This window comes from Temnothorax longispinosus, unplaced genomic scaffold (assembly GCF_030848805.1).
Source record: "Temnothorax longispinosus isolate EJ_2023e unplaced genomic scaffold, Tlon_JGU_v1 HiC_scaffold_283, whole genome shotgun sequence".
In the NCBI taxonomy this organism is placed as follows: Eukaryota; Metazoa; Arthropoda; class Insecta; order Hymenoptera; family Formicidae; genus Temnothorax; species Temnothorax longispinosus.
Window position 1 is genome coordinate 2203 of NW_027270103.1, and position 11903 is coordinate 14105.

General features: G+C 34.2%; 1 pseudogene; it reads left to right on the plus strand.

Moving 5' to 3' along the window:
* The first annotated feature begins 2992 nt into the window (after positions 1–2992).
* On the plus strand, positions 2993–11754 carry LOC139824174 (alkaline phosphatase 4-like; annotated as a pseudogene).
* Positions 11755–11903: the final 149 nt, after the last annotated feature.

Consider the following 11903-nt stretch of genomic DNA (forward strand, 5'->3'; position numbering starts at 1 on the left):
GCGTAGTAATGATCAATGTCCTCGGATAAAGTCGCGCACTAACACTCGGTTCACGAACGATTTCGTCAAGGATTAGGATGAGGATTTATTTAAATAATTATGTTGAATCTCGTTTTGAGTTAACAAAATCCTCTGAACATTCTCAGAATATACATTTGCTGTTAGGGGTACAAATCTCGATCCTTCGGAATACGACGTTAATATCGTATTAATTACTCGTAGAACGAACGCTGCGTCAAGACTTTTAATAGTAATCGCGTATCGCGAAACTGTCTTTTTTCCCTGAGCGTATTTACGATCTCAAATAAACAATATACATAATATTGCAGAATCTAGAATACTTTAAGACCGCACTCGACTATACGTTCGCAGTCTTCAACAGCTAGGCGCGAAAAGACTTTGACTGTCGATCTATCCCGACTCCAATGGTGCTGTTTTGCCCGCTACCTGCGCGCCTGGTGGGGTCCCCGGGGACCCTGTAGCTCTGACAGAGAAAGGGTCCCCGGGACCCCACCAGGCGCGCAGGTAGCGGGCAAAACTGCACCATTGGGATCTCTGCTTCGAGCATCCGCAGCGAGCGCCTGGGCGGTCATGGCACTGCATGCACTGCACTGATGCACATCTATCATCTTCTTTCTATTTCTATCATGTGGCTGTCTCTGCTCTCTTTCCGCTCAACGGAAACTTTCATTATTGAGTAGAAAAAGCTTCATCCGGCTTTTATCAGTACTGGGAAGAATCGCGCGACACCCCGGGGATGCCTGTGGCTAACCCCCCCCCCCCCAGACCCCCCGGAGCGGTCGTAACTATGACTCTCTATAAAGTAACCAAATGCCTAATTAAGGGGGGATTCTAGTGTAACGGGTCAAAAATGGAAATTTTTTGCATAAATTAAAAGTATAACATCTTAAAAATATGTTCCTACAGTTATAAAGTCGAATTCGCAAAAATAAAGAAGTTATAGCTCTGTTTAGTGAGACGCGTCAGAGTCCCAAACAGCAGGTAGTCGGCCGGTAGGTACAAGAGCATAACGGATCGATATTTAGGGTCGGCTATTGTTATGTTTGGAATCTTTTGAAAGTATTTTTCTATTCACACACAAACACGTTTGTATGTGTGTGTGAATCAAGTTTGTGCAGGCTATTGCAAACAGTTCCTCAGTATCGTATCACTTTTCGACCGATATAATTAAACGTGTCTAACGTAGAAAGTAGAAAGATGCCTCGCAAAGGTGATAAATCTGGAAATTTTGTCCAGCAAAACCGCGAAAAAAACGTTTCCAAGGAAATCAGCATACATTAGAAGAGGATACTGAAGCAACGTCATCTGCTGCAAAAAACTGAAATCTGCGGATTGTGATTTTTTTATCAATCAAAATCATAGCAACAGATTCATCGAAATCTTTACCGTTTTCAGCACTCTTTCACAAATGTTAATTTGTAAAGAATGTAAAAAAGATATAAGTTTAGCTAAAACGGAAAATCGTGGATTGGGTTTTAAAATTGCCATTATATACTCATGTGGTAGAAAAATTGACTCAGGTCGCCTTTTGTAAATAATGCCTTTGAAATCAATCGAAGAATAGTATTTGTTATGAGACTGTTGGGAATTTGTAGAGAAGATATTAATATTTTCTGTGGTCTTATGGATATGTGTAAAAGATTGAATGTTTCTGTATATTACGCTGCTGTAGAAAATATTCACACTGCAGCAAATGCAATTTTCCGTGCGTTATGTCGCAAAGCAGTAGAAGAAGAAAAGGAATTAATTTCACAAAAAGAAAATCCAGTTGTAAATTTCACAGTTTCTGGTGGTGGAACTTGGAAAAAGCGTGGCTTTCATCATTATATGGTGTGACAACGCTTATAGGACTAAACCCTGGAAAAATAATTGACCTTGTAGTAAAAAGCAGTTACTGCCAATTTTGCACATTTTGGAAAAATAAAAAGATACTCCGGAATATTTTGAATGACTCGAGACTCATGAAGAAACATGCATCGCGTTAATCATTCTGGATCAGCTGGAAAAATGGAGATGGATTCAATGCAAGAAATGTTTTTAAGATCTGAAGAAGAATTTGGTGTAAAATATACTAATTACGTCGGTGATGGTGATTCGAAAACTTTTAAAGCACTTCTAGATTTACAACCTTTATGGCGAAGATCTAATATTAAAAAAAAGTGAATGTGTCGGACACGTAGAAAAACGAATGGGTACTCAATTGAGAAATATTTAAAAAGTAGCGAAACTTGGAGGAAAAGAAAAATTGACAGACGCACCTATAAAAAAATTAACAAAATATATGGATTGGCGATAAGAATAAGGCATTCAGATTCCGTAAGTGATATAAAGAAAGCCATAAGGCTACTTATTATCATATTTATATAAACTAAGAAAATATAATAAGAGGTATTATTTGACCAAACTGACGTTACGTTTAATGCCGTACTATTACGTTAGTTCATTCCTCAACGTTTCGACACTCGTTTTGTGTCCTTATCAAGAGTACTAAAAACAACGAAATCATGTTACATAAAATAATATCTCGCACAAGGAACAAGAGCGTAGAAAAGAAGAATATATACCTATCTCATAGAGATTAGCCGCACGTAATTTCATTGCAGTTTTAGCACTTTGTCAAATTTCAATGATATAAATATTAATCTAAAAAAAACCGCGATCCATCCTCAATTAATAGTGCGATGTAGAACCGGATTAAGAAATAATCAGAACGGAGACATGCTAATAATACAATCTGAGAGAACTGGACGCCGTATCGATTCGTCCCAGCGAAAGCCACACGTCGCGAGGGGACTTAGAAGATTTTTGCTCGGGCGGCGCCGCGCCGGAGGTAACGACCGCAGCGCAAGAGCAACACGTCACGAGAGGCCAACCGACTTCTCCCGGACTTCCCGGTCTAGATCCGAAGTGTTTTGCGAAAACAGTGCCACCTCTTGTAGGATGTGGTTTTTCACCACGCACTATAATAACGGTCTTGGCAAAAGAGATTGAAAGAGATGCTAAGGTTCCACTTCTGGAACTAACTCGCATCACTTGCTTTGGGAAGTAGTGGAAACTAGTGCCCAGTCGTCCCGGAACAAAGGTCCTATCCCTCCTACTCACCTTGATCCTCGGAGATCTTGCAGTCGGACATCTTGCTCGCGGCCGACGGAGATCTTGATCGCGAGGCCGAAGACGATCGCGAAAATGATACGGGCGTCAACTCGCAAATTCAGTTTTTACCGCACGCAAACAATATTCAGTCTCAATAGAATCACACAACAACGAACGACACGAGATTTTATTAAAAGGATTGTCAGCCTACCGCACGAACGAGCTGACTATTCAAAGTCTTCTTTCGCTCACGATCCTTCAGCGAATATTAGGATTCGCGCAACTGACTGTCTTCACGCTCATCTCTGAGCGTATCCCGGCACTTCAATTGGGACGATCTCGTCGCGATCGGCTCCCGAACATTCTGGTGGTTATAGAGATATCTTCCAGATATCTTGGGGTGATATATTTTGCTATGTGGAAAATCAGGGCCGGCCGCGGGCGGCTTTTATTACGGATACTATCGGTGACTAATTGACTGGAGAAGTAGCCAGGTGATTACGAGACGCGATTTAAAGGACGCCGCTCGCTGTGCCGTGTGCTTCATTCCCGACAATGTCACGCTTTAAGACGTGCATTGCCGAGACATCGTTGAATTGACGTATCGACAAGTCCAATCGAATTGACACCGTCGTGGTGATACATCGTATACCGAGTTCCTTTACGACACCTCACATTACCTCAGGTAAGTGGTAACTCGGTTTGTCATTTTCTGCGTGCAAGATTAAAGCTGCATCTCGGGGTGCTTGAGGAATACGTGAGAAGATTCGAACAATCAAGCTTGCTGAAAAGGGAGCGAGATAGGAACTAGGTCGGCTAGCGACCCCGTTCGAATGTATACACGTTAATATCGTCAATCCGTATCGTCTTTCAAATAATGTTCTGAAAAATTGTCAATTTAATCTCGCGATAAATTTGATAAAAATAAATAACCGGGAATTTTACCGAATTATTACAAGCCGAATTGGTTTAAGCTATTATTAGCGAGTTAAGTAATAATACAGAGCTAATTATCTTCCCAAACTTGGAAAATAATAAAATACATTTATTTCTATTCCATTTAAATGAAATAGGTATAATACAATTTCTTAAACATTCTAAATTTTATAAAAAAAAAATAGAAGACACTTAATGCAATTAATAGTTAAAAATAAAAACTATCTTGAAATTTGAAGTATAGGCTCCAATAGAAATACACAAATATAGAAAACAGGCTAACTAAGAACCAAGCGCGGTAAATGATGCGCGAAAGTTTTATTTTTATTTTTATCTTGAAATTATCCGATTATCAAAAATTATTTAAGATTGTACACACGGCATGAATATTATCATATAATTTAATAGATATTTATAATAATTATAATGAGATATCTTAACACATACACACCTATATTATTGCTTAATGTCCAAGTATATGGAGGGGTAAAAGTCATAGTGGTGTAAATCAAATTCTTTAAAATATTGACTCGTGTGCATAGATGCAATGTATATATTGTATAGATTGCATCTATATATGCACAGGAGTTAATATTTTTAAAAATTTAACTTACACCACTATAACTTTCATTCCTTCATAAAAAACAATACAATAACATATATAAAATATCATTTTTCTCTTTCTCAACTTGTTGGCAAGCAAATTGATCCTTAGGTTTTTCAAGATGTCGCATATAAAGTAAAGATAATATGGTCAGCGTGTAATTATACTTAATTATACTCAATTACATGCTGTCGTAACCAAACATTTTCAATTAGGATAACAATACATACATTTCGCAAGGAAACTGCGAAGTTATACAATAGTTGTGTGTTTTACTTAAAAAACGGAAAATTACAAACAGAATTGTGCGCGAAGTACTTGCAAGCGTTTGTAAACGTGGGAAAAGTGTGCAAGAATAATCGCAAAGCCGATCGAGCCAGGACTTTTCGGTATAAGTAGGATACATTTGTCATTATAGTAATTTTATTAGCTTAGTAACTGACTTTTATACAGTTCCCCTTTATCACCTATTATGGTAGTTTAATGCAAAGCTAATGGTGTGTTAAATTAGGAATAGCTGATCGCGTCGGGTGAGCCACAATTTATGCTGACATTGCTGACTATAGTATTAGTAGAGTAAAAGATTTATTACTAACAATATCCACATTATTGTTAATCAAATTTTAAATACTTTTTAAATATAAAACTTATATTTACATTATTTTATTATATTTTAATAGAATTTTGAACAAGTCTAATTAGTGTTATAGCGACTAATTAAAAATAAAAGCCAATCTACTAATTAAAAAAAAAACTTCCAGATTTTGACAAACTCATTTTTCTTCCAAGGTATTTTTATTAGTAGGGTAGATAAAAAATAGCTACAAAGATGACTGATTATAGGCAAAATTTGAACAGTAAGTCTCACTGCAGTGAGTTTTTTTTTTTTATAATACACTATAGTAATTGAGCAAAAAAAATTAAAATATTTAATAAATCATTAATTTTAACATAATTATTAAGCCAGCAGTGTTTACCCTTTTTCTGTATTTTTTCTAATACTGTCAACAGTATTATAGATATCAATCACGGAAATGCACGTAAATGGTTTTTTAATGACAAATAGATCTCGTCGTTTCCGTCTGTTATCTACTGCAACTACTATCTTAAGATCTTTCTAATATTCTTGGAACCTTTTAACAATCATTTAAAATATTTTTCTTCCAATAGGTTTTCTCACAATATTCATTTTATTTTGCAATTTGTTGTCTTTTATTCGTTTTAAAAGAAAATCACATGTCTTTCATCTTATCACGCAAAAGACTTGAAAACTGGATAAAACAAAATTAACAGAAAGAGAGTACTATATGACAAAATAAAACAATAGACAGTTTATTTTAAACGATCTATAATTCGCATTAAAATTCAAGATAAAAATTGGTTTATAATTTTATGTGTAATAACTGTAATACATTCGAAGAATCTCAAAATGCATACATTAAATATATATTAAAATACGTGTATATTAAAACATTATACGTTTAACATATATATTAAAATATATATTACATCAAAATACACGGCATATAAAATAATAAATAAAATTCTATTCTGAAATTTTCAACACAAATTACAAATCGTCTAAAGTGGATTTAAAATGTGACATAAGAAACAGAAGGAAAGATAACTTCTCTTTTTACAATTATCTAATTTAGTAAATAGAAACATGCACACGTGGAAAAATGCCAGTAACACGATAAAATGCAGCTGATAACAATTTTCCTTCAAAATTCTCAAGAACTAATTATGTGTACATAGTTTATTCACATTTAAGTTAGTCTCAGTTTAATGATTTAGAGATCATTAATGACATACAGTTTGCATGAAACAAAGAGAATTATCAATAAGAATTTTTATTCGACCTAACTGGCCACATTTATTAATTATAATCGTCACGACATTCCGACCATTAAGTCGTGCTATGTTTCTTTTAATACTATTTTCATAAGTTTTATAAAGTTGAGACATTGTTACATGTATTACTTTACCGTACATATGACACACACGGAACATCTTTCAGATTTATGAATTATGACAACTGTTTTGGTGCAATGCCATGACTAGTGAAATGTTTGTTGAAGGCTGCGTTATACTAATTTTATGACTTAGATTTACACTTAAGAAGGATCAAAGCCAGAGATTGCAACGTTTAACGGTTATAATTAATAAACGTGACCACTGAGTCGAGTAAAAATCTTTATTGTTAATTATTCACTGACAAACCAAAGTTTCTGATTTGGTTTGAAGAGAATTATGTAAGAACCTAATCAGAAAAATGTACTATTAAAATAATAAGAATAATTAAACTAACATTTCTAAATTTAATAAAATAATAATAATTTAATAATAACTTTGACAATAAACAATAAATATAATTTTACTCATCACTGATAATAATATACAAAAAGGAAAATTCCACTCTATAGAATAATAATGATAAATTCTTTATTTATTGCAGAGCAAAAACATTCACAATGAAGCACTACATTCTATTACTTTGCATCGTGACAGCTCTTCGAGATTCCGAAGCGCTACGTAAAGGATCCACGGATTATGAAGGTTTGTTATAATCGTCATACTATAAAACAATTGAAATATATTCAAATTAGATGTCACAGTTCTCTTACATAAATACCACAAACATAAGTTTTAGATTTCATGTTCTTCAAATTTTTCATAATTATGATATTAATAAGCATATGTCCGTTGCAAATTTTAAACGTGTTTATAATAAATATATAAAAGAATCTCAAAGTACTTTTGCGTCATTCACTGATAAATTTCTGGAAAAAAGCAGATTGCTTTGATCGATCAAATCAAAGTTACGTAAATTTTGTCTTATTATAAAAAATCGATAAAATAATATGCAAAGTTCGATCAAATAACATGCCTTCATCGATCAGTATCGATACTGTATGCCTGAGGTTTTTCTGCATCGAAACTGTTTTGTTAAATAACAAGCTGTTTATGTGTTATTGCAAGTTATAAGTGTCGAGATATATCTCACAAAATAGCTTTTGTCAATACAAAATTGTTCATTGCAGATAACAACATTATTGTTTTAATTTCCAAATTTATCATGCAATGTTCTAGGAAATCAATAAGCACACAGCGTAAATGTCTTAAACTTAATTTACACATATTGATTAGTAACTTAACTTTGATCGAATTTTACTTTATTTTTTCTATATATATCGTAGATAAAACTACATTTTAGATAGTAGTTATTAAGAGATAATGGAAGACTTCTCATTATTCCTTCAAATATTTTATTCAATATTTTAAATTTTCGGTTTAATTCCGTTCTATCCGTCCTACCACGATCAATCGATTGTATTCCTTGGCATCGAAGCGAAATTCTGATCTCTTATCAGATATGTCCTTCTGGCTGAAGTCCGGCCAAGAGACCCTGCACAGAATCCTGTCGGAGCAGAAAAACGAGAATCGTGCCAAAAACGTGATCATCTTCATCGGGGACGGTATGGGCCTGTCCACCATTACGTCCGGTCGAATCTATATAGGTCAGCTCAATGGCCAAAGCGGTGAAGAATACCAACTCGCGTTCGAGAAATTCTCCAACACCGGCCTTGCCAAGGTAGACATCAAATTGCATCAATCGTGCCTTCAATCTCGACGGGGCGGTCTCGCGAGGCGCAACGATATTGGGAAATCCCGTCACGTTAAGCCGCTTAATTCCGCGCCTTTGATAAGGACGCCGCGTCTATCCTCGACAAGAAAATACGACAAACACGATGTTTGTGAGAATTTTTAACTTGAGAATTGTCATGAGAATTTGTTAACTTATATCACGCCTCTACATGACGTAATATATTTTATCACGCTATCGGAAAAGATAAACGTGACAACGATTACAATATATCGGTCGAATCTCGTGCTTCGAAAATTTCGATTAATGCCGATAATGTAAGAAAAATTATTTCCTTAAACCGAACACTCGTTATCGATTATCGAAATTGCATCACACGTTAAATATAAATATCTCACAATTATCATAAATTTGTAGACTTACAACGTAAACAAGCAAGTACCGGATTCGGCAGGGACGGCAACTGCTATATTTTCTGGCGTAAAAACCAAATACAGGGTTATTGGACTGGATGCCAGAGCCGAATATGGCAAATGTGATAAGAAAATCAACGCATTAAGCAAAGTCACCACGGTAGCTGACTGGGCGCAGCATGGATACTGGTGAGAGCTTTGACCTTTGAAAACTATACTATATATCTTTCTTCTCCATTAACTGAAAGATTTAAGATTGTCTACACCTTCTAGTTTTGCACGATATATTTCTCATAAGATTATCTCATTCTACCTGGAGTAATTAACTTAGAATTATTTATGGAGCTGTAAGAAAATAATTTTAGGCGAGGCATTATAAGCAACACACCGAAAAAAATCTCAAGCTAACTAAGAACTCGGCTGTGACAATAGAGCTGCTATTACTCGCCGTTTGAAACTTTGTTCGGTCGACAAATTTCGTGTGCATAATCAATAAAAGTCATTCAACACAGTCAGATCAAACCTTAAATCAGAACATAAATCAGAAAGAAACAGATCGAAATCTCTCATGCATCGCCGACCGTTGTCGGTTGATTAACTCCTGATTAAGCGAATTCTGCACGGTACAGCATTGAGATAAGAAATCTATAAATTTTTATCATCAACATATAATAAGCTTAAGCGATCAAGTTTAGTATTGTACGCATGATCACATTATGTATGGATTATTAAAAATATGATTTTACTTTTTTAATTTAATTTCATAAATTTTCTTGTCGGTGCATATAATTTATTCATCGTGCATACGTAGTAAATTTGATCATAATCGTTTGATAATACATACCTATTTAATTACAATTTATATTAAACAAACAAATCCAAATTGAAATCTTGCTAATAATTCAAAGTTAATCTTACGAAATATATAATTATATATTTGATGCTAACTTCTCTCTGGTTTAGTGAAATTAATATTTATTTCTTTATATAACCATCGTTTTCAGACAAAACTTAAAAACTAGACTGAAGAAACATTTAGATTATTAAGGATATTTTTAGAAGCGGCATTCGAATATAAATTGTACTCACGTGATTTACGAATGATTACGAGTATCAGTCCTATAGAGAACACGTGTCATGCGTGATCGGGGCTATTTCATTAACATAATTCGGTTTTAACATAAATTTTTTATTAAGCGGTGTGATAGATCATGGCATACTTTCTTTGTAAACTTTTTGAATTTTTGCAATATCTTCAAAATTGAAGAGTATATAGTACACGAAAATGTGCTGTGACGTCATACCTTATATAAAAAATGACGTCATACCTTTTAAAGATGCCGTCATCAAAGAAACTTTAGTAAGCTATAACTTTCTCAAATTTAGGTTTTTTTTTTTAATTTAAAAAATACTAAAAATCGGCTTAGATTCTCTACATTAATTATGGATACCGCTTAAAAAAAAAAAATCTTAAAATCGAATTAAGTGTTAGTCTGAATGAACCTTGTTGAAGTTATACACCACAGTAAAAGTATACTTAATAAACGAGGAGGTCATAAGCCGATCTTCTACCGTGTCGCGGACGATCGGTCGGCTACCTATGACTGATTTCTACTTTGGCAAAATAATGGAAGCTTTTTACATGACTCGCTGATTAGTATTTTACACATTTGTTTCCTATGTATCTTGAACTTCGCCAATGATCATCTTTTCGTTACGTTGCTCTGCATGAATAAATCATCAGCGAACAGTCAGACTATGCGCGTCGAAATGCAATACAAGTATCTTTTCAAATTGCAACATAATATATAGTATACATATTTTATGTAACAGAAGTTTTATATTTATAACATATTAAGTATATCACGTTACTTTAGTATCCTAATGTATGAAATTACTGAAGACTTTTAATTCTAATCATTGTTATTGCTATTCAGAAGCAAACAAATTTGAGGAATAACCTGTGCATGATTAATTAACAGGATTTGTTACCACTACTCGCATCACTCATGCCACTCCGGCGGGACTTTTACGCGCACGTTAATCGTCGACATTGGGAATGCGATAGTGAGGTACCGAAGGATCAACCAATCATGCATTAAAGACATCGCAAGACAACTCATTGAGGATGAACCAGGAAGTCAGTTTAAGGTAATTTGTCGCATTTGCGCATCTTTACATTTGTATAAATCAATATAATTTCAAATCTAACAAATTAACAACAAATAGAAATTGTATATAATAAATACACAAAAGAACATGATAATAAAAAGATTATTAGTATCATTTAAAAAAATGATTTATCACCTTATAATTAGAAATATCCACAATGGGAAATATATAATCCTATAAAACTTACGATCTACGATATAATATCCTGTATTCAACTAATCTAAATTCGCTATTGCAATTTGAATCCATAAATATTAAATCCATATTTTTTAAAAGGTTATCTTGGGTGGCGGAGCACAACAAGTGGGCTTGAAATTGAATACGAGTGATTCCTCCTGCGAGCGATCTGATGGCAGAAACTTAGTAGACGAATGGCAAGCGAGTCATCCCAAAGGAAGAACCGTCACCAACATGCAGGACCTCATGTCCATCGATATAGCTAACACATCGCACATCTTTGGTGTTTTCTCACCTGGTCACATGCCCTTCCACGCTGTGAAGACTGACGAGATACCCTCGCTAGCGAATATGACGACGCAGGCCATACGATTGCTGAAGAAGAACAAAAATGGATTTCTGCTAATGGTTAGTAACACTGTTCAACAAAAAATGACTTTTTTCGAACACAAGAGAAAGGATAATAATTTCCCGTAGTTTTTTGGTGCTAAATATAATCTCGTTTATTAAATTGCTCCAGTTTGAATTTAAATAACGTAATTAAAAAATAATCAGTATCATCACATAAGGCGAATAAGAGCAGCACGCCGTTATTAAAGCGAGAGATATGAAATAATAAATTTTTTGTGTATTTCCAAACACACACATTTAAAAAAAAATCTTTGATAGATCCTTAAATCGTAACTGGCCTGTAAGTCGCAACTTTGAAAGTCCTAACAACATACTTAATTTTGATCGCGATAAAACTTCTCCGGCATATCACATATCATAGTATAACATATCATATAGTATAACAAAATATTGAAATTGTTCTTTTTTGTAATTTTAACGCAAATTTGTGAAGTAATAAACGAATTTGGTAAACATGATAATTTCTAGC